Below are 25757 nucleotides of genomic sequence, written 5' to 3'. Positions count from 1 at the left end.
AAGTTAGGTAGTCTTATAATCTGGTGTATCTAAGGCTATCATGTATTATACGGTCTGCTGATCTGGTGTATTTATGCCTATTTGCTGACTTAGTGTATCTAAGCCTGTGATACTGTATGCTGATCCACTGTATCTACGAATATCATGTGTGATATTGGCTCCTGATCTACTGTATCTAAGTCTATCATGTGTCAAAACTTAGTCCTAGCATGTGTGATACTGTCTGCTGATCCAGTGTATCCAAGTTTAATAAGTCTGACACTGCAATCTGAGTGGATGTATCCAAGCCTGTAAAATATAACACAATCTACTGATCCGTTGTATAAATGTCTATCTCGTGTGTGTCGGCTGATCTGGTGTATCTACATCTAATCCAGAATAATACTATTTGCTGACTCAATGTATCTAAATTAAATGTGATACTGCAATCTGATCCGCTGTATCTAATAATGTGTGTGACTCTGTCTCAGAACATTTCTCATATAGTTACTATATTTTATGAGATATATTCCTCCTGTGGGTTCTCTGCATGTGGCCGTGACTTAATTCTACATATGTATATCAGCATGATGTTCTAGTGGTTAATTTAGGTACAGTGAGATATTATATGTTTTTGGCAACTTACAACTTTCACAGTCTGGAAAATTTCCTATTGAGCCGTCACTCCAACCTTAAGATCACATGCACTTGGTAGATTAGTCTTGTACACAGACCACAGCTAGGCTCATGGCCCTTTAAGAGATGCCTAATAATTTCATGAACGCTTTTTCAGTGTGAGCCGAGTCGTTCTGCGCTGACTACGCCCTGCGCTGGATCCTGTTTTGGGTAAGGTTGTGGCACACTCATGTAATAAGATCGGCTCAGAAGGCAAAGCCATTTAACACAGCAACATTTGTTAGGGGGCAGCTGAGCCAAATATGCTTTTTGTAACGTGTTGAAAATGGAAAATCCTTGTGGCATAATCTAGGCAGATCCAATGGCTGACCCTCAGGAAATAAAGACATGGGCTGCCCGGCAGAAGTGTGAAAACTTCCATCTGTGATCAGGATGTAAAAATAAACACTAATAACTAGGTTGACATTTGGACTCCGTAGACGTATTATAGGAGAGAGGAAAACTTGGTAGATAATTTATGTTACAATTTCACCAATTGTTACAGCACTATCTACAGCTGTAAAAATGCGCCAAGGAATTCTGCAGTAATTCTGCCATAAAACATAGCATAGCATAACATAGCAGCAAAAAAGTACCAAATACAGCACCGGCAAAAAAAAAATCTTTACACTTGGGTGACGAAAAAAAAACCCTTTACTTTTAAAATCCACAACATCATTTAACTACCGTACTTAAAAGTGCACAAAATGGGGGAGATTCAAAAAACTGTACAATAGCAAAACTACTGTTAGACAGTTTTTGATTATGTCTCCCAATAGGTCAAAAGAAGCTGAAAATGGAAGAAAAATCCCGTGCCTTGACTCTGCTAGAGAAGGGGGATTCGGTGATTGCTGAAGATCTCGGTGTGTCGAGAGAGGTCTCCTGGGATTGTACCGCAGAGGAATCAGGCTCTGGTGCACCTAAGACGACTTCACCCAAGGACTGATAAGCTTTTGAAGCGTGAAGTGATGTCAAATCCTTCTATAACCGCCATTGAACTCAAAAACAAGTACCCTACGCTCCTTCAGAATGTTACAACTAGGCCGATTCGTCACCGCCTGCAGAAGGACCTAGGTCTACCAAGTCGCCATGCCGCAAAGACGACCCTGCTCACAACAGCAAAGAAGAAAAGACTTGCCTTTTGTAAGAAATATCAAGATTGGGCATCTGAAAAGTGGAAGAAAGTGATGTTTAGTGATGAGAGCATTTTATGGTTGGTCATGGGAGACTCAAAGATTGTGCGTCGTCCGAATACCGCGTCACTGTATGACCGGAAATATACGGTTAATACTGTGAAACACCCTGACAGTGTGATGGTGTGGGGTGCGTTCAGCTAAAGCATGGGCAGGGCAGGTTTGTACTTCCTTCCCAAGAATGTAAAAAACCCGTTTGGGAGAGAAGAACAGACAATTTGCGGCGCCCTAAGTGCGTAAACACAATAATGTAGTCTTTAAAGGGTGCACAATTTTATGCACTCACCTGATAGAAGACTAATATAGCTTTGGATTTTGTATCCTCAAAAATCCTTCCTTTTGGGATACTTCTCAGAAGACAGGGCTTGCAGCTTGCCTTGGGTGGATCCAAGTGAAAGAGTCAGGTTCAGGCTCACACAGGATGAGTAAATCAAGAAAAACACATCCAGCCCATAAACGGCAGCGCTTCCCAGGACTCACATCCAAAGATGATATTCCATATTTTTTTATTTCATAGGTTAAAAAAGAGATGCAACGCGTTTCGGATATGAAATAAAATAATATGGAATATCATCTTTGGATGTGAGTCCTGGGAAGCGCTGCCGTTTATGGGCTGGATGTGTTTTTCTTGATTTTTCCCAAGAATCTAAGTATGAAAGCAAGCAGTTACATTAAAGTTTTCGAAACACATTTGCTTAATTTTTTTCATTTAACAATGTGATTACTTTATTTACTTTATGCATGATGAAGCCTCTGCTCATCAAATTTCTGAAAATAACTAACATTTTAGAGTGGCCAGGTAATTCCCCTGAACTTAACCCCATGGAGAATGCCTGGAATTAAATGAAAAACAAGTTTCAAGAGACACGACTGGCAACATCAACGATCTAAAGGAGGCGCTGAAGACACTGTGGGTAGCCAAGGACTCCACGTACTTCATCAGCCTTGCTGAATCCATGCCTAAATGACTACAGATGGTGATATAATGTAATGGTAACATGATGAAATACTAATTATGCACAATAAAACACTTGAATAACATTTTGTGACTTGGTTAAACTTTTTTTGCCAGCACTATACTAACAATTTTTATACCCGCCTCCGCTGATGCTTCTACGGCTCCCTCGCCTGATCCTCCGCCTCCTGTAATGACATCTCGTATCATGTAACCGCTCCAGGGCCCCAATAGGTGAGGACGTCATCACACAAGTTTCAGATTTTGCTGCGGATCTAAGGTAGTAAGCCGCAAAATTCACAACAAGTTTTGGTCTGATTTTGATTTCCACAGTCATCTTTATTTGGATTCTACCCCAATCTTTCCCTTGGCGTATGGATGAGATCTCATCCACTTTGCTTCTAGTGTAACACGCTGTGGACTTTTGGCCAAAATAGTGCAGGCAGAAAATCAGCAGCACATATGCTGCACGTGAACTTCTTTTAATTCAGACATTCATGTAAACCAAAATGCAAGGGGGTAGGACATCCATAGCCCAGGAGGCAATGGAACAATGTCCCTAGAGGCCACACTGTAAAACTACACATGGTGCATCAGGATCCAGGTAAGTACACTGGATTACTAGGTGTTAGGGCTAATTCACATGAAGGCACAGCGGCAATATTTTCTCGTCCATATTACGGCCATAATTCCCAGCTTAAATGCCGCTCTCGTGACCTAAACCAACAATATCACAGATATATGTAAGCCAATGTAAATGCTAATGTTAAATTAGATCAGACTACATCTCCTAGACTGGACAGACCATTCTTGCTTGACTAATTAACAGTATTGGCGGGGCATGCATCTACCATCTAGCTATGATCCTGTAATAAAAACCTACATTTCACACCATAGGTCAGAGACATATAACATACCGTACAGGCCACCGGCACCTCAATAATGCAGCGTTACAGAAGATACAGTGAGAAAACCCCTACTCCAGCTTGTTTGCACTGATGTTTTTTGGTGTAGAAAGCAGAGCATGACCTTTAGTGAATGTGTAAGAGAGTCTGTTTGGAATATGGTTTTCCCCCTCAAAAAGAAACGGATCCATTTCTGGGTGAAACATGTTTTTCTAGTAAACAGATGGAGTTTGTAAGTGGAGCGACAGAGAATTGGCCGTGGAGGAAATCTCTCTTACACAGACTTAATATTATGTCTACAACACGTGAGGTTTAATCGCTGCGCCAGATTACAATTGCTGTGCATCCTCCAGGGACTTGGAGCTGAACACTGAGGGCAGCGTTCTGTTCATGTTCAGGTCACGTGATAACCCGACACAAAGCTCCCAGGAGATGTTGGTGATGAACCCATTTCGTGGCGGCGGGGATCAGCCTGATCTTTTTCTACATTTATGTCATACATATTTTTTTGTTTTACATGTTGTGATGTTATATCCTTACTACAAAAGCCATTTGTAATTTACCCAAATATATGATAACATTTGTAGCATCCCAGTGGCTAAGAAAAAGACAACGTCTCAACTTTCTTAGGACCATTTCTGGTGAGGATGTGCATCTAAGCCTCTGATATGTGACACTACCTGCTGACTCGAGCTGTAGCCAAGTCTGTGTTTAGATCAAGTTTCTTTTTTATCTAGGTTTGGTTTATGCACCAGGATACTCCGATCGTATGCCTTGTATTTATCAGCATAGGCACACCTTTTTCCAACTATATAACAAAGAGCAGCAGATAGGGTTCTCATCTACCATTTATTGCAAAGCATTTTTTTTTTTTTTACTTTCAGCAAGATTGAAGCCAAAGAGCAACATACACGACTGTATGGCTATATATAAATGTCCTGGCCTTAAACCCTTAGCTGGGGTTCAGCAGACGCTGTAATAGCACAGGTCTGCAAGGGTAAAATTGTTTGAATAGAGCCCGTTGGTAAATATTTTCTATCAATGAACTCAATAAAAAAAATTTTAAAAATTCCATCACGCACAGTTTTTTTTCCACAAATACTGATTCATAGGCTTTTTCTTGCACCATACATTGACCCCTTTCCGAGATCTCTGGTAGATGATTTTGGTGTCATTAGATAGGCCGCTGTGGGCAGATTAGATTTTCTTACCCCAGCTGTACACAGCAAATCTTTGATTTCACCCCAGCAGTATAAGAAATGAAAGCTATGCTGTGAATGGTTGCTAGGGGCAGTAAAGTTTTGTACGAGCAACATGGAAGGTTTCAACCTTAAAAATCAGGGAGGAAAAAATAATTTACTGTATATACTCGTGTATAAGCCGACCCGTGTATAAGTCGACCCCCTTAATTTTGCGACAAAAAACTGGGAAAACTTATTGACTTGTGTATAAGCCTAGGGTGGAAAATGTAGCAGCTACTGGTAAATTTCAAAAATAAAAATAGATACAAATAAAAGTAAAATTAATTGAGACATCAGTAGGTTAAATGTTTTTGAATATCCATATTGAATCAGGAGCCCCATATAATGCTCCATACAAAATACACCCCATATAATTCTGCACAAAGGTTAATAATGGCCCCATAAGATGCTCCATAGAATATGCCCCATATAATGCTCCATAAAGGTTATGGCCCCATAAGATGCTCCATAGATTATGCCCCCATAAAATGATCCATAGATTATGCCCTCATAAAATGCCCCATAGAATATGCCCCCAAATGCTGCTCCATAGACTATGCCCCCATATGCTGCTCCATAGAATATGCCCCCATATGCTGCCACATAAAATATGCCCCCATATGCTGCCTCATAGAATATGCCCCCATATGCTGCTCCATAGATTATGCGCCCATATGCTGCTCCATGGAATATGCCCCCCATATGCTGCTTCATAGAATATGCCCGACGGGGACTTTCAGCCCAAAAAAATGGCCTGAAAATCTCGGCTTATACACGAGTATATACGGTATACACCCGGACCTCCTGTCAACAAGTCGCCCTGTGCCTCACCGTCCAGAAATACTTGTCCCTTCACCACTGGAGAAACTTGAAGAAACACCTGACACTGAGCATGAAGAGCAGGATTCTGACAAAGACTTTTACGCTAATCCCAATGAGCCACAGCTTTTTTTCGCAGCTCAAATCAAGTGATTTAGTCAGGGATTTGAATCTTCCTAAACAATCTGCAGAACTTTAGGCTGTAGACTAAAGGTAAAGAACCTACTAGCTCTTGGTACCTGTTTTTCATGGTACAAAAGCACAGAATAGGAATTCCTTCTATTCTGTTCTCAAGACTGTGCTCTAGTGTACATCATTGATGTTTCTTGGCTGATGGGAAAATTTAACATTGAGCACAATGTGAGCGAGTCGAGAGTCTTTACTGATTTATCGCAAAAACATCTGAAAGCTGCTACTGCACAATGGCAGCAAGTATGCTTCAGTGCTAGTAGGGCATTCTGTGCAGTTGAAGGAAAGCTATGAGAATTTAGACTTTATTCTCAAGAAACTTAACTACTGTATGAAGATCAAGTATGATCAATATGTGATAATCTGAAAGTTGTCTCCATGCTCGTTGGGCAGCAACGTGGATACACAAAGTACCCATGCAAAACTTTTTATGTGAATGGGACAGTTGGAAAAGGACTCACCAGTGGAGCCAAAAAAGTTGAGAACATCTTTGCAACCTCGATTTAAGCACATAGTTGCGGAAAGTTTAGTTGATCCCACTTAAGTTCCCCTGCCACCATTCCACATTAAGCCTGTACTAATGAAGCAATTTGTGAAAACTCTACCAAAAGAAAGAGAGACTTTTAGGTACCTTTGTACCAAGTTTCAGTGACAGTCCGAAGCAAAAGTGAAGGAAGTCATTTATGTGGGTCCGGATGTTCGGAAACTCATGAAGGATGACGTGTTCCAAACAAACTTGAAAGCTATTGAGAAAAGGGCTTGGGATTCTTTTAAAGAAGTTGTGAAGAAATTTCTAGGTGATAACAAAGATCCAAAATGCAAGTCCACTGTAGAGAACATGCTGAAATATTCCAAAGCCCTGGCTTGTCTGACGAATCTGAAGTTACATTTTTTTACATTCCCATTTGGGGTAATTTTTTGAAAACCTTGGTGCTGTTATCAAAGAGCAAGGAGAAATATTTTATCAGGATATCAAGGAGATGGAACAACGATCGATACCAAGTTACATGAAACGTGAACATGATGGTAAACTACTGCTGGATGCTTCACAAAGAAGATCTGCAGGCCTTCTATAAGAGAAAAGGTACAAAGAGAAGTTTTGAAGAGAAAAGGATAAGGCGCAAAAATAAATTTTCAATAAAGTTTCAGAATGGACAATAGATTTTTATATATAATATTCTGTCCATTTTTTACTACAATAATATTTTTCTTATTCATCTCGCTTGTACGTAATTTCACACACATTTTGTGCAAAATCCATACGTAATGGTTAAAAATAGAAGTGGTTTTTAAAATCTGAGCATAAGAAAGCTTATGAATCAGTCATTGGATATGAAAAAATGTTAATAAACCCAAATTTTGCATATCTGTGTAATCGGGCTTGTTGGAGCACACAAATACACATAGAGCCAGTAACTTCTGCAATTGGTACAGCTCCATACGTTTGTTGGCATCGAGCACGGGTACAGAATATTTTCCATAATATTCACTCCTACCATTTGTGAAAACAGCAGACTAACACATGTAGTTAAGAAAAAGGCAATGTCTGTACTGTGTATCTCAGCCTCAAATGTGCTACAGCAAATTGACTTGAGGTGTATCTACTGTAAGTCTACAACAAGATACTGACCAAAGGCTCAGATGTGAGGTGAATGCAGACCAAGCTTTTCATGTGTAACACTTTTGCACAGACACTCCTCACCATATTATGTTTCTGCATTTTATTTAGATGAATATTTAATGTATTTATTTTAAAACAATATATATAGATTTTCACAACTTTTCAGGAATCTACTCGCCTATAAATGACTTTCAGCTTTATCGAAATGTTACCTAGCATTGAAAGCGAAAACACATTACCTCTGAAAAATGAGTAAAGCAAGAACATAATTGATGTAATAAGAGAAAGGGAATATTGGAAGAGAGTAAATAGTACATTTCCTAAAATATTGCAAAATAAGCAGAAAAACCTGATGTACAGTACAGCAATGTGTGTAACGCCAGCACGGGCCAATCATGTCCCGTGCCCCCTGTGTTCCACAGATCTTTCCTACTCACTGGGGAGGGAATCATTTAAGACTACACTTGATGTGTCCAATACATCAATGTCTCCTGGACTGGGCTTGAAATTAAACTCCTATGTAAAAATCTGAACAAAAATGAGATCGAAATTGGCAGGGGTTGAAGAGGGTCAAAGTCCTGAAAACATAAAGGTGGACTCTGCCTCGCTTTTGATTTATGATTTGTGAACTCTGCAAAAAAATGAAAGAAAATTAAAGGAACGCAATTGTGGGTTTTCTATAGGTATAATGAATCATAATCTGTTGTGTTTGGCCCAATCATCGCCTTTTGGAGCATCTGGTTTCTATTCTCTACAAACAATTACTTGAACCCCCCATTAGTTATTATATTTTTTCCCTCAAACATCACAAACCTCTGTCAGCTCTCGGAGGAGACGCCGGAATAACTGATTGCGTGTGTGGTTTCTTCAGACGTGAATATACAAATCTGTTTGTGTGTCTGTAGACAGCGGGTTTTATTGTTTCAAAATATTTTTCGGGCAGATTCCACACGCTTCTTCTTGCAGACAGGGACGGCTGCAGAATGTTTTCATTTTGAAAAAAAAAGAAACAAAGCTGTTTTATGCCATTCTGTAGATTCGCTCACAATAGAAGCGATGCCAAGAGCTCAGAATCTTGAAACTGGTTTGCGGAAATGTGAAGACTGAGCGGCTCCTTGCCTAGTTTTATTGGATTGTAATTCACATATTTCACGCAGTAGCTTCTGCACATCTATTGCTGATGGGGTGCAGAATCTGCATCATGTTTCATCACTCACAGTGGCTACTTAACTTTTAATTATTTAAGATTTTTTACTTACAGGGATCAGACTCACTTACTGATGGGTCAGACCTGTGTTCCCTAAAGAACGGATCACAAGCTATAGATAATTGCAGGTGTACACGACCGGTTTACTCTCCAAAAACGATCCGATTATGCTGAGGCGATCTAGTCGGGGTCTGACCGTTTTTCTCGGAGGCTGACAGGAAAAAAAAGCTTTTCCACCTAATCCAGTCAGTCTGTGAAAACTTTCATCCGAGTGCAGTCTGACATTTTCCAAGGACCTATAGACTAGCATTGATCTGACACTTGGCCAATTCTCCCAAGAGTCCGAGGACCTGTTTTTCAACGCTAAAAGGCCATGGCGCATATTGCTCATACTACTGTGAGCAGCTTTTGTGACCTAAATGTGCTACCGTGGCCTACAGCGCCTCCAGATTTGACTCCCATCAAGCACTCCCATCTTGTGAGTAACAGTATAGAAGGTTACGAATAACATAATATTATAGGTAGATGGTTGACCCAGCTTAGGGCAAGGAATTTTTTTTCCCTATGGAGAAAATTGGCTTCTACTCTGTGGGTTTTTTGCCTTCCCCAGGATCAACAATGCAGAACAGCTGCACTAAAAATAGGCTGAACTAGATGGACATAAGGTCTTCCTTCAGCCTTCAAAACTATGTTACTATGTTACATATGGGACATCATTAGTCAACAGTTACATAGGGAGCTGCCAATTGCTGATTTTGATGATTTTTCCAAGTGCATTCAGTGCAGCAAAACCTTCCTCCTACAACCATTAATAGCCTTAATGATAGGAGCCAAAGCTGTAAGTGCAGTGATTGTGTGTGGTATTTATACTTTAAGGAATCAAGATGTTTTAAAAATGTGTTTCCAATTTTTAATAATTTTTATATTATTAACATGTCTATCCATGCTGTGATTTCCATAGTTCTGTTTCCTTTCCATGTTAATGTGGCAATTTCAATGTGAAGTCTATTTTAGTACGGGGTACCAAACCCATCACATCTCTCACAATTGATTAAATAACTAAAGGTGTTAAAGTCCTCCAACGTTCTTTTCTGGCACATAAACTTACAAAGTAAAATAAAATAATTGTCTGTTATACATGTATGGAACTCAGATTCTCAAATCTGTAGCTTTGAAGAGTAAGCAACATTTTAACACTTTTGACAATTTGACATTTCACCGATTTCGTTTTTTTTTTTCTTCGACCACTTGGACATGTGCACAGCCCCACAAAATAACATGGGTATGAATGCGGTCCGTGAAAATCGCGGATTGCACTTGTCCGATATAAACGGTTGTGTGCACCTGCCCTAATACTGTGCACTAGTTGCACCAGGTACAGTGGGAAAATAAGTATTTGATATATTGCCGATTTTGCAAGTTTTCTTGCCTACAAATGGAGAGGTCTGTAATTAGTATCGTAGGTACGCTTCACCTGTGAGAGACAGAATCTAAAAATAAAATCGAGACAATCCAATTGTATGATTTTTACAAAATTAATTTGCATTAAGTATTTGATCACAGACCAACCAGCAAGAATTCTGCCTCTCACAGATCTGTTAGTTTTTCTGTAAGAAGCACTCATACTCTGCACTCATTACCTGTATTAAGTGCACCTGTTTGACCTTGTTACCTGTATAAAAGACACCTGCCCACACACAAAATCAATCACACTCCAACATCTCCACCATGGCCAAGATCAAAGAGCTGTCTAAGGACACCAGGGACAAAACTGTAGACCTGCACAAGGCTGGGATGGGCTACAGGACAATAGGCAAGCAGCTAGTTGAGAAGGCAACTGTTGGCACAATTATTATTGGCCACGACCAGGTGCTCTCCGCAAGATTTCAGACAGACGAGTGAAAAAATTGTCAGAATAGTTGTCCAAGAGCCAAGGACCACCTGTGGAGAGCTACAGAAAGACCTGGAATCAGCAGATACAATTGTTTCAAAAAACACTCAACCTCCATGGCCTTTATGCACACTTACCACGCAAGACTCCATGGCTGAACAAAAAGCGTGTTTAATGTTTGCTCAACAACATTTAGACAAGCCTGTGAAACACTGGGATAATATAGTCTGGTCAGATAAAAATTAAACTCTTTGGATCTCATAATTCACACCATCTTTAGAGGCCAAAAGGCACTGCATATCACCCCCAAAACACCATACAAACAGTGAAGTTTGGAGGTGGTGTAGGGCTATTTTTCAGCATATGGCCCTGGCAAACTTCATATCACTGAAGGAAGGTTGAATGGACAAATGCACAGAGACATTCTTGATAAAAATCTGGTGACAACTAACAGGATCATGAAGAGTAAATGAGGGTGGAAGCTTCAGACACACAATGATCCCAAATATACAGCCAAAGAAACTCTCAGTTGGTTTCAGAGAAAGAAAATAAAGCTGCTAGAATGGCCCAGCCAATCACCGGACCTGAGTCCAACAGAAAATGTATGGAAGGAACTAAATCTCAGAGTTCATACAAGGAGCTCATGGAACCTTCAGGATGGAACCTTTCATAACTTAATTTATGGACATTGTGAGGTAGCGCTGTTATTCAGTTAGGGGATCCTCACTAGGCAGCGAACAAAAACACATCTGGCACCAGGTTTTCCACAAAACCAAAACAGTCCATGTGGTTTATTCAGCAGCATAAACCCATAGAAGCAACATAAAGTTCTTATAACAGCATAGCGTCCATTATAGCTTCACTCTGGTTATCCTTATATCACACAGGTAATGCAAATGTCCATTACACAGGCTCTTCAGCCTCAGCGTTCTCACCCACGTCAGGGTCACTCATGGTTCCTTCACCAACATGCTGCAGACGTCCGTTCCCTCCAGGGATTTACCAGGCACATGCAGCCATTAACACAGCGTTCACTTGCTGTCAGAAGGCAGCCCCCATCTCGCTCTCAGACAGGGCCTTCCACACTGGACCAACCAGGTCCCAGCATTCACCGACGCTGGTTTCTAACGTAAACAGCGGGTATCCAGGAGCTGCGCGGCTCTTGGATACCCGATGTTTACATTAGAAACCAGCTTGCTTGCTGGTCCTGATCGCTGGAGGGGCTGTCTATGTGACAGCTCACCAGCGATCAGCCTAACGATGTCCCAGCGATCCCATCCACGTCGGAACGTTGGTGGGATCGCTGGGACATCGTTATGTGTAACGGGGCCTTTACTTTGCTATCTGACAAGCCACAGTTAAAGAGTAACCGTTGTTTTAATTTTTTCTTTCCATAAATCAATACCACGCAAAAAAATAAGGAAGTCCAAGAGGAGAAAGAAGCAGATTTTTAGTATAGGATATAATACAAAGTTACATATTTTCATCTGTACTATTGATTTATGGAATAAAAATTAAAATGTTGCTTACTCTTCAAAGCTACAGATTTGAGAATCTGAGTTCCATACATGTATAACAGAAAATTATTTTTATTTTATTTTACTTTTTAAGTTTATTTATGTGTCAGAAAAGAACGTTGGAGGATTTTAATACCTTTAATTAGTTATTTAATCAATTGTGAGAGATGTGTTGGGTTTCGTAACCCGTACTAACATAAACTTCACATTGAAATTGCCAAATTAACACGGAAAGAACACAGAACTATGGAAATCACAGGATGGATAGACATGTTAATAATATAAAAATTATTAAAAATTGGAAACACATTTTTAAAACATCTTGATAAATACCACACACAATCACCGCACTTACAGCTTGGGCACAAATCATTAAGGCTATTAATGGTTGTAGGAGGAAGGTTTTGCTGCACTGAATGCACTTGGAAAAATCATCAAAATCAGCAATTGGCAGCTCCCTATGTAACTGTTGACTAATGATGCCCCATATGTAACATAGTAACATAGTTTTGAAGACTGAAGGAAGACCTTATGTCCATCTAGTTCAGCCTATTTTTAGTGCAGCTGTTCTGCATTGTTGATCCTAGGGAAGGCAAAAAAAAAACACAGAGTAGAAGCCAATTTTCTCCATAGGGAAAAAAAATTCCTTCCCCTAAGCTGGGTCAACCATCTACCTATAATATTCTGTTATTCGTAACCTTCTATACTGTTACTCACAAGATGGGAGTGCTTGATGGGAGTCAAATCTGGAGACGCTGTAGGCCATGGTAGTACATTTAGGTCTCAAAAGCTGCTCACAGTAGTACGAGCAATATGCGCCATGGCATTTTAGTGTTGAAAAACAGGTCCTCGGACTCTTGGGAGAATTGGCCATACCACTGATTCACAACTGATCCATTTTGTACTGCAAGAGAAACTGGATGCCTAATACAAGTTTAATAGTCAAATAGTGTTCACACAAACTATAATAATTGCATGACATTTGGCTACAAACATGGTACTCATACTAGAAATTGATTAAAATTGAGTTTTTTGAAAATAATAATCTTAATTTTTTAGTGCTAACATATTCCGCAGCGCTTTACAGTTTGCACACATTATAATTGCTGTCCCCGATGGGGCTCACAATCTAAATTCAATATCAGTATGTCTTTGGAGTGTGGGAGGAAATCGGAGTGCCCGGAGGAAACCCACGCAAACACGGGGAGAATATACAAACTCCTTGCAGATGTTGTCCTTGGTGGGATTCGAACCCAGGACCCCAGCGCTGCAAGGCTGCAGTGTTAAACACTGAGCCACCGTTTTACATTATTTGTAAATCACTAACATATTGATCGACCTCGTGATTTTCATAAGTCCGCAACTTTTCCTTCTATCTGTGACAATTTCAATGTTGAAAAGTGTATAAATGCTGTGTATACTGAAATCAATACACATTGCTCTAGAATAGGGGCTAGTATTGACCAAAGTAACTAGTAATGGTAATTGAGGGGTAAAAAAGGTAATACAGCAAACGTAATACATTGCGTTCCTCCAATGACTCATGCACCAATTCCTTGGTCCCTGCACAGTCTATCCATTTAGCCTGAAATATTCCTTTAATATGACCCAGCTCTTCATTTGGCATGCCGTATTCCTTTATTATGACCAATCTTGGCAAAAAAAATGTTTACAATACGACTAAGAGAGACAAAACATCAGTTCAAAACAGCTCAAAAATATTTTCTTTGGTATGTCCAAGACATCACAGTTTGAGACTGATATTCATAGACACTATACTAGTAAAGCGCAAGTGTCTCTAACCTGCTGCATAAAAGCCTTAATAATATACTTACTATACTTACTATCAATTGAGATAACAGATTTTAAGACTCAATAGACAATTATTGGTCTCGGCTTCAGAATAGAACGACAAAGATTTTGTTGCCAAAGGCAAAATATCTTCCTGTAGAATGGCAAGAGAATTCAAAGTACTTTGCTAGGAAACATCCTTACCTAGGAAAGGTTTATTAATAGGTATTGTCACTATAGGATGTTTGTCATATCCCAGCAAATAACAAAGAACTTTAATAGGAAAGGTGTTTAAAGTAACACGTAGTAATGGGAACACAATATACAACTTCAGCGTGAGATCTCTAACAAGACACCGGGCCGCCGCTTCCCAACATTGTATCAACATGCACGTAGTCTGGTTTTAGCAAGCTATTTTTCTCTGAGCATCATTCAGGGACCTCGGTGTTTTAAAGATACTGCAGACACCTCGGTGAGACACTTTTGTGATGGTAATATATTCTTCGGATAGGCAGCATTGATTCCCATAAGCAAAGGGATTTGGATTTATATAGCATCTATACATCCCCATATCCCAGAGCTTTTTAAAATACTGAAAGAAGAGAAAGACTAACAAAAGCAATAAGAAAATCAAGAGCGAGTGGGAGAACCGAACAGAACCAGATGGTTCTAGAGTGATGATACTGGATCCCATGACAAATTAGTGTGAACAAATAAAGTGGTTTTAAATTTTTTTTTAATAACATTGCTCCTTTCTTCCAGAAACATCGCCACAGGTACCAAAACTTTGGGTATTCTACGGTTTCTCAGCTACAATTCCACACACAACCTGTATACAACTGTGGCGCCAATTTTGTATTTCTGTACAACCCCTTTGAGCGAACGTTCCGATGATACCTTTCTGCTGAAGATGTTTCCAAATCCATTATCTCTTCCAAGGTCACTTTACGCAGTAGATTCTTTCCACAGCGTATGGATATGATTGGGGAAAAATCATACACAATTTGGCTACTGTAATACACACAGGTTTTTCAAGATGCAATTCTGCTTTTGAAAATTTGCTGCATATACGGCATGTGGGAGCTTGACCTAAAAGTTATTCCCATACAGACATTTGTGGCATACCCACAGAATAGGTCATAAATGTTTATTGTATATGGGTAAAAGGGAGGTTTCACCAGTGGCACAGGATCGAGAAACAATCAAAAAAAGATTTACTGATTCTCACAAACTAATAAATGCACAGAAGAGACAGAATCTGCCTAAAACAAAAAAAAGCATATACGGTATATATATATATATATATATATATATATATATATATATATATATATATATATATAAAACAACAACCCGCAAGTAATGTTTAGAAAGTAAAGCTAAACTTAACTTTTATAGTCACAGCAAAAAGTTATTTTTTTGAATCCAGTAACAACATTTTTATTACCTTTTTTGAAGTGTGTTTTTCAATAAATGTAAAACAAGAAGATTAAAAAGCTGAGACGAAGCATCACAAGTGTGCACAGCAATTTCATGTGCATCCTACCTTTTAATGAGCATAATAATATGCTGCTTTACGCGGATGCTCTGGGGACGGGGTGTGTTCTAGTCTCATTGCAGCAATTACAAGAAGTAACAATTAATGGGCATTTAACACATGTAAACAAGTGCTGGATGACAGATGTTGCATGTTTGGTAACCATCTGTGTATTATTAGAGGCCACTAAACTAACCTTAAAGGGGAAAAAAAAAACAACTCACAACAGGAGTTGATCTAACTTAAAAATGTATAGTAACAATTAAAGGCAACCTGTCATCAGAAAATTACCTATGATACAAAACAAGGTTTATCATAACTTGTCAGTTCTGTAATGTATGTGTAGAAAAGGGACCATGTAGTATATGAATGTTTTTTCTAAACAGCTCCCCACTCAATTTAATCAGTGGTCATGAGCAAAAATACCTCCTCTAATGATCCTGATACAAGTATAATTGATAAGCGATTCCTCAATATATGAAAGTTTCAGGAAAAAAGTGGAAAATGTACAAAAACCTTTGTACTAAACCTTAGAAAAATCTGCTTCTATCTCCACTTATGAGACAATTTTCTCCCGCCCCGCTTTCTAAAATCATCATTTCTCAGTTAAAACACACCCTGCTGAAAAAAAGATGTACTGCCAGCTTTAGGGATCAGATAACAGTGATTCTCTGAAGTCTATAGACCGAAAAGAGAAAGCCGTGTGAAAGACAGGGGCACAAGCAAACAAAGACTAGCATGACTGATTTCCGGTAAGTGTTTTATCTCATCCCAAACTGGATTCACACTTACACTGCTCAGTACTGCTGTATAATGCGCTACATGCTGCTGCTTCTGAACATGTACTAAATGGAGACAGAAAAGCAGGAATACCACATGTGAGTGGTTTCTATGAGAGACATCATAGTAACAGTAACCAGTATCCATTCCCTAGCTCAGAGAAATTAACTGGAAATTAAAGATAGAGTCAGCAAATGGGAAAACTGGTGAAATATGTAGATTACAAATCATAATTAGAGTTGGTAAAAAATCGATTTGTAGGACCATTGGTCAAGACAGTAATTTGTGGCTTCTGGACGGGAGCCCTGTCATCATCATTCTGGTGTGACGCATATTTGACATTGGGCCAGGCTGGCTCACCTAATAAAAACAGTGAATACTGGGATGTAGAGGATTGTTCTCTGGGCTCCAGTACAGTGGCGACAAACAACGGACTACTTCTAGAAAAATCAATTTTCCCCAAATGGAACTAAAGCGGACAGAAAAAGAGTTATTCCTCATTTAATCACTGAAAAGTGACCTGATAAGACAGGCAAACTAACTTTAAAAATACTTTGTTAACAAACAGCTTCCTTGACTGAAAGGTGTTAACATCAACTTTGTGCCTACAATGCAAGATCTTGTACACTTACCGCCTCCTGAGCCGAAAGTAAAGAAATCAGATGTAACCATCTATTAACTAAGACATGTTATGATCAAAATCAGAATATTACAAAACAATTCTGATAAAATGTCTGACTGCGAAAACACTTGGCAAATGAGATTTTATGTTGATAAATGTATAGTAATGCACCTAGAAGGGAGTAATCCTATTGCTACATATACATTAAATGGGAGTATACTCGGGACCAGGTATGTACTGGGACGGAAATTCAGCCCTGGCATTTGAAATCACACAGGCCCATGCTGTCACGGTCCCCAAGCACCAGATGGGATATATTACTAATATTACCCTATATGAAGCAAATCAAGATTTACTACAAGACCAATATTTCTAATCACATCAGTGACCTGCTGGGGCAAGTGACGAAATCAGCAACTTTGTGCTTTGCTACAACTCTTAACAGTATGGGTGTCTTGAGAACTCCGATTCTGTTAACAACATAGCAGACAAGGCGGCCCACAACCAGACAGGCCCTTCTGGCATTTGCCAGAATTTCCAGATGACCAGTCCGGCCTTGCTTGGGACCACAGGACAGGAGAAGGACTTGGGTATTCTGGTCACAAGTAAGCTGAGTAGCAGTACTCAACGTCAAGCAGCAGCCGCAAAAGCAAACAAGATTTTAGGGTGTACAAAAAGAGATAAAATCCTGGGATCCCAAAGTTTTGCTACCTTTTTATACATCACTTGTGAGGCCACATTTAGACTATGGATCCAGTTTTGGATTCCACATTTTAAAAAGGATATTCAGAAGTTAGAGTCTGTTCAAAAACAAGCATCTAGATTATCAAAAGGGATGAAAGGCCTCTCATATGAGGAGAGGTTGGAAAAGACATCTCAGAGGATATTTATTTTACTCATTTATATAGCGCTATTAATTCCACAGCGCTTTACAGGCATTATTCGCACTGTCCCCGACGGGGCTCACAAACTAAGTTCCCTATCAGTATGGAATGTGGGAGGAAATCAGAGTACCCGGAGGAAATACACGCAAACATGGGGAGAACATACAAACTCCTAGAAGATGTTGTCATTGGTGGGATTTTAACCTAGGACTCAGAGCTGCAAGGCGGCAGTGCTAACCTCCGAGCCACCGTGTCGCCCTATATCTAATATATATGTATAAATACATGTGTGGTCAGCACGCAGGATGGGCACACGACTTATTCCTTCCAAACACCATACTAAGGACTAGGGATGGAAGAAAGGCTATTTTAGCCACTAAATAGGAAAGGGTTCTTTACAGTTAAAGCAGACAGAATGTGGAATGCCAACCACAAGAGGTATCAAAGGATGGAAGGAAAAATTTCTGGATGGTTTCTGCGCTTGCCGACAGTTAATGAGACGTATATCCCAGGATACAAAACGAAATGGTGGTTTATTCTACGCGTTTTAAAGTACAAAAGAATTCATCAGGAAAGACCACAAGAGGTAGTAATGGCAGACACTATAACAGCTTTTATACAAGGGCTGGATGATTTCCTCGATACACATAATATTGTGGGTTGTAAATAATTTAGTGACAAAAAACATATATTGGTGGAGAAAGGTTGAACTTGATGGAAATAGGACTTTTTTCCAATCTATGTAACTATATACCGTAAGTATTATTAATTTCAATCGAAAAGTTTTTATTTGATTGAATCTGCTAATCCAGGGAAGAGTTCAGAGAAGACATGGGCTGCACAATCTCTGCAGAGGAAACGTCTTCGCTTTATGTCCATTTCCACTCATGCCCTCACAGGCCTCCTGTCTAAACATTCTGACAAAGTTTATAATTACATATAATGAAGACCTTGGGGAGATGTTATTTTGCAGAGTGTGAGACCTTTTTAATTTCTCTTCAGCACCCATGTAATTAGATTATTAATCAAAAGAAAAACTTAAAATAAACGCTTGTCACAAAATCTAATCAATACTGCAAAAGGGACGAATGTTCAAAAACAAGGGTTCTTGCATGTTGTAGAGCGGCTTCCTGCTACCACTGCCATGTTGTTTTAAGTGCCTCTATTAGCTGGAAGGAGCTTTAATGAAACTTAAAAACAAATGGTATGATAAGAAGCTCTTTATTCTCAGTGTGAAACACTAAAACGAATAGAATTTAGCGGTGAAAGTGTGTCCAGCGATTCATCTTTCCAGGAGAACTGATGAATCTCAAAGTAATGTCAATCTTGATTTTTTTTTTACCTAATTAAAAAAAAAAAAAAAACACAGGAAAATATAAATCTAGTTATAACTATTTAATAGCACGTAGAGATTACAAGCAACTGAAGTGAGATACGCATTATTCACATTGCTAGAAAGTAGCTCAACAAACTATCAAATCATTATTTGTGAAGTAAACCACCGCTTGAGGTAAGGTGATATATGTTAATGCATACATTTTTCTGCATTTAATGTACATACAAGCACGCTATATCGGTTATACAAAACTTAGAAAATATTTTATATCGTCACATGTATAATTAAAGTACTGCCCACTATGGAAGGCATTATAATTATTACAATATTGTCTCAGATTTGCATATATATATCTACTATATTCTTATACATAGGGGCAGTAATATAACTACTATAATACTGCTCCTATGTACAAGGATATAACTACTATAATGCTGCCCCCTATGTACAAGAATATAACTACTATAATACTGCCCCTATGTACAAGAATATAACTACTATAATACTGCCCCCTATGTACAAGAATATAACTACTATAATACTGCTCCTATGTACAAGAATATAACTACTATAATACTGCCCCCTATGTACAAGAATATAACTACTATAATACTGCCCCCTATGTACAAGAATATAACTACTATAATACTGCCCCTATGTATAAGAATATAACTACTATAATACTGCTCCTATGTACAAGAATATAACTACTATAATACTGCTCCTATGCACAAGAATATAACTACTATAATACTTCCCCTATGTACAAGAATATAACTACTATAATACTGCCTCTATGTACAAGAATATAAACTACTATAATACTGCCCCTATATACAAGAATATAACTACTATAATACTGCTCCTATGTACAAGGATATAACTACTATAATACTGCCCCTATGTACAAGAATATAGCTACTATAATACTGCTCCTATGTACAAGAATATAGCTACTATAATACTGCTCCTATGTACAAGAATATAACTACTATAATACTGCTCCTATGTACAAGAATATAACTACTATAATACTGCTCCTATGTACAAGAATATAACTACTATAATACTGTCCCTATGTACAAGAATATAACTACTATAATACTGCCCCTATGTACAAGAATATAACTACTATAATACTGCCCCCTATGTACAAGACTATAACTACTATAATACTGCCCCTATATACAAGAATATAACTACTATAATACTGCCCCTATGTACAAGAATATAACTACTATAATACTGCCTCTATGTACAAGAATATAAACTACTATAATACTGCCCCTATATACAAGAATATAACTACTATAATACTGCTCCTATGTACAAGGATATAACTACTATAATACTGCCCCTATGTAGAAGAATATAGCTACTATAATACTGCTCCTATGTACAAGAATATAGCTACTATAATACTGCTCCTATGTACAAGAATATAACTACTATAATACTGCTCCTATGTACAAGAATATAACTACTATAATACTGTCCCTATGTACAAGAATATAACTACTATAATACTGCCCCTATGTACAAGAATATAACTACTATAATACTGCCCCCTATGTACAAGACTATAACTACTATAATACTGCCCCTATGTACAAGAATATAACTACTATAATACTGCCTCTATGTACAAGAATATAACTACTATAATACTGCCCCTATATACAAGAATATAACTACTATAATACTGCCCCTATGTACAAGAATATAACTACTATAATACTGCCCCCTATGTACAAGACTATAACTACTATAATACTGCCCCTATGTACAAGAATATAACTACTATAATACTGCCCCTATGTACAAGAATATAACTACTATAATACTGCCCCTATGTACAAGAATATAACTACTATAATACTGCCCCTATGTATAAGAATATAACTACTATAATACTGCTCCTATGTACAAGAATATAACTACTATAATACTGCCCCTATATACAAGAATATAACTACTATAATACTGCCCCTATGTACAAGAATATAACTACAATAATACTGCCTCTATGTACAAGAATATAAACTACTATAATACTGTCCCTATGTATAAGGATATAACTACTATAATACTGCTCCTATATACAAGAATATAACTATTATAATACTGCCCCTATGTACAAGAATATAACTACTATAACACTGCCCCTATGTACAAGAATATAACTACTATAATACTGCCCCTATGTATAGGGATATAACTACTATAATACTGCTCCTATATACAAGAATATAACTACTATAATACTGCCCCTATATACAAGAATATAACTACTATAATACTGCTCCTATGTACAGTACACGAATATAACTACTATAATACTGCCCCTATGTACAAGAATATAACTACTATAATACTGCTCCTATGTACAAGAATATAACTACTATAATACTGCCCTCTTTGTACAAGAATATAACTACTTTAATGCTGCCCCCTATGTACAAGAATATAACTATTATAATACTGCTCTTATGTACAAGAATATAACTACTATAATACTGCTCCTATGTACAGTACAAGAATATAACTACTATAATGCTGTCCCCTATGTACAAGAATATAACTACTATAATACTGCTCTTATGTACAAGAATATAACTACTATAATACTGCCCCTATGTACAAGAATATAAGTACTATAATACTGCTCCTATGTACAAGAATATAAGTACTATAATACTGCTCGTGATGTACCAGAATATAACTAATTATACTGCTCCCTATGTACAAGAATATAACTGTTATAATACTGCTCCTTAAGTACAAGAACATAACTACTATAATACTACCCACTATGTTCAAGAATATACTGTATATACTTGTGTATAAGCCGAGATTTTCAGTACTTTTTTTGTGCTGAAAATGCCTTGGCTTATACACGAGTCATTTTGCAGAAACCAGCGGTGGAGGGGGAGCGAAGGCTGGAGCCGGTGGCTGGGACATCATACTCACCCTCCTGTGCCATCGCTGAACGTCCCTGCATCCTCCGTTGTCCCAGCGCTGACAGCTTCTTCCTGTGGGAGCGGTCACATGGTACCGCTCATTAAGGTAATGAATATGGACGCAACTCCACTCCCATAGGCGTGGCGTCCATATTCATTATCTTAATGAGCGGTACCATGTGACCGCTCAACACAGGAAGAAGCTGCCGGCCCCGGGACAATGGAGGATGCAGGGACGTTCAGCAATGACACAGCAGGGTGAGTATGATGGAGGAATGCACGGAGGAGGACGGGAGAAGCACAGAGGAGGACGGGAGAAGCACAGAGGAGGACGGGAGAAGCACAGAGGAGGACGGGAGAAGCACAGAGGAGGACGGGAGAAGCACAGAGGAGGACGGGAGAAACACAGAGGAGGACGGGAGAAACACAGAGGAGGACGGGAGAAACACAGAGGAGGACGGGAGAAACACAGAGGAGGACGGGAGAAACACAGAGGAGGACGGGAGAAACACAGAGGAGGACGGGAGAAACACAGAGGAGGACGGGAGAAACACAGAGGAGGACGGGAGAAACACAGAGGAGGACGGGAGAAGCAAAGAGGAGGACGGGGGAAGCACAGAGGAGGACGGGAGAAACACAGAGGAGGACGGGAGAAACACAGAGGAGGACGGGAGAAACACAGAGGAGGACGGGAGAAACACAGAGGAGGACGGGAGAAACACAGAGGAGGACGGGAGAAACACAGAGGAGGACGGGAGAAACACAGAGGAGGACGGGGGAAGCACAGAGGAGGACGGGGGAAGCACAGAGGAGGACGGGGGAAGCACAGAGGAGGACGGGGGAAGCACAGAGGAGGACGGGGGAAGCACAGAGGACGACGGGAGAAGCACAGAGGAGGACGGGAGAAGCACAGAGGAGGACGGGAGAAGCACAGAGGAGGACGGGAGAAGCACAGAGGAGGACGGGAGAAGCACAGAGGAGGATGGGAGAAGCACAGAGGAGGACGGGAGAAGCACAGAGGAGGACGGGAGAAGCACAGAGGAGGACGGGAGAAGCACAGAGGAGGACGGGAGAAACACAGAGGACGGGAGAAACACAGAGGAGGACGGGAGAAACACAGAGGAGAACGGGGGAAGCACAGAGGAGGACGGGGGAAGCACAGAGGAGGACGGGGGAAGCACAGAGGAGGACGGGGGAAGCACAGAGGAGGACGGTGGAAGTACAGAGGAGGACGGGAAAAACACAGAGGAGGACGGGAGAAACACAGAGGAGGACGGGAGAAACACAGCGGAGGACGGGAGAAACACAGCGGAGGACGGGAGAAACACAGAGGAGGACGGGAGAAACACAGAGGAGGACGGGAGAAACACAGAGGAGGACGGGAGAAACACAGAGGAGGACGGGAGAAACACAGAGGAGGACGGGAGAAACACAGAGGAGGACGGGAGAAACACAGAGGAGGACGGGAGAAACACAGAGGAGGACGGGAGAAACACAGAGGAGGACGGGAGAAGCACAGAAGAGGACGGGGGAAGCACAGAGGAGGACGGGGGAAGCACAGAGGAGGACGGGGGAAGCACAGAGGAGGACGGGGGAAGCACAGAGGACGACGGGGGAACCACAGAGGACGACGGGGGAACCACAGAGGACGACGGGAGAAGCAAAGAGGACGACGGGAGAAGCACAGAGGAGGACAGGGGAAGCACAGAGGAGCACGGAGTAGGATGGGGAAGCACGGAGCAGGATGGGGAAGCACGGAGCAGGATGGGGAAGCACGGAGAGGCACAGAGGAGCATGGAGCAGGACAGGGGTTGCACTGAGGAGGATGGAGGAAGCACTGAGGAGCATGGAGCAGGATGGGTGAGCAAGGAGGACGGGGGAGCACAGAGGAGGACGGGGGAGCACAGAGGAGGACGGGGGAGCACAGAGGAGGACGGGGGAGCACAGGGGAGCACAGAGGAGGACGGGGGAGCACAGAGGAGGACGGGGGAGCACAGAGGAGGACGGGGGAGCACAGAGGAGGACGGGGGAGCACAGAGGAGGACGGGGGAGCACAGAGGAGGACGGGGGAGCACAGAGGAGGACGGGGGAGCACAGAGGAGGACGGGGGAGCACAGAGGAGGACGGGGGAGCACAGAGGAGGACGGGGGAGCACAGAGGAGGACGGGGGAGCACAGAGGAGGACGGGGGAGCACAGAGGAGGACGGGGGAGAACAGAGGAGGACGGGGGAGCACAGAGGAGGACGGGGGAGCACAGAGGAGGACGGGGCAGCACAGAGGACGGGGCAGCACAGAGGACGGGGCAGCACAGAGGACGGGGCAGCACAGAGGACGGGGCAGCACAGAGGACGGGGGGAGCACAGAGGACGGGGGGAGCACAGAGGACGGGGGGAGCACAGAGGACGGGGGGAGCACAGAGGACGGGGGGAGCACAGAGGACGGGGGGAGCACAGAGGACGGGAGGAGCACGGGGGAGCATGGGCGAGGACAGGGAGCGGAGCCATACATAAAAAGAAGGGACGGGGGAGCCAAGCCATACATACTGGGGGGGAGCCACACAGAGTAGGACAGGAATGAGGGGACAATGCACACCCGACTCATACTCGAGTCAATAAGCTTACCCAGTTTTCTGTGGCTAAATTAGGGGCCTTGGCTTATACTCTGGTCGGCTTATACTCGAGTATATACAGTAACTACTATAATGCTACTCACTATGTTCAAGAATACCCTGATGCGACCTGCTATCAATGAAAAGGTGGTCGGAATTCCAATTCAAATAAATAGGAGTAATGACCATTTCTCACTAACACTGGCATGCATCTAGGTCACAATCTCGAGATGTTGTAGATTCCATTGGTGGGATCCACATTCAGTATGAAATGTCAATATCCCTTTAATGTTTTCCTTTTCAGTTCTTGGTCTTTCTTACTGCATTTTGAAATTACCACACCTTTAGGAAATTAGGAAGTGCAGTTGGGCATTTTTTATATAAACCACTGCAGAAATAGTATGACTTTGCCCTGTCAGCTGAGAATTAGTCATTCCGTAACTCTAAAACGATCACATCTTTGGCATGCTAAACGTTACACTGCAAAATGTGCATGTAATTTACTCAGATAAATGAGGGGGCAACTGAGTCAGGGGGTAAAAAAAATGGTGTCCAATTTTGCTCCAATTTACGAGACTGAAATACACACAAAACAACAGATTTATAGAACTGTGTTTTAGATTATAAAAAAAAAAATACAATAAAACAAAGTCACAGCTGAGTGCACAAGCGTGTTCAATGGGTAACAAGGAGCTGGGTCTTTGGCTGCAGTTCATTTCCCACTACGTTAATATGCAACATATGTGAACCTTATAGTGAATTGTTTCCGTGCTTTGGAATGTGCACAATGGGAATCGGGAGCATGCAGCCCACAGCTATGTTACATATTGTAGCTACGACTTTACAAGAGATCCCTCTCTGCTTCAATCTCTCCAGACATCCTCTCAATAATTCTGGAATGAATACTTACGATACCCAAGTGAACTGCAGCTTGCTCAGACTATAAAGCTCTCCCCATGCTTAGATTTTGATGTGAAGTCATATGAACAGTTTTTTTTCTCTCGGAAAAGGATTTTGGGGGGAAAACCAGACATAATACATTAAATA

The 25757-nt window shown here is 40.7% G+C and overlaps 1 protein-coding gene across 14 annotated transcripts in view; it reads right to left on the bottom strand.

Moving 5' to 3' along the window:
* TSHZ3 (teashirt zinc finger homeobox 3) overlaps positions 1–25757 on the bottom strand; it is a 331665-nt gene that overhangs the window by 121075 nt on the left and 184833 nt on the right. The window lies entirely within an intron of this gene.

This window comes from Dendrobates tinctorius, unplaced genomic scaffold (assembly GCF_039654945.1).
Source record: "Dendrobates tinctorius isolate UK_male_01 unplaced genomic scaffold, ASM3965494v1 ptg000214l, whole genome shotgun sequence".
NCBI classification, from domain to species: Eukaryota; Metazoa; Chordata; class Amphibia; order Anura; family Dendrobatidae; genus Dendrobates; species Dendrobates tinctorius.
The sequence above is the reverse complement of the archived record's forward strand: the minus strand, read 5'-3'. Positions and strand labels throughout refer to the sequence as shown.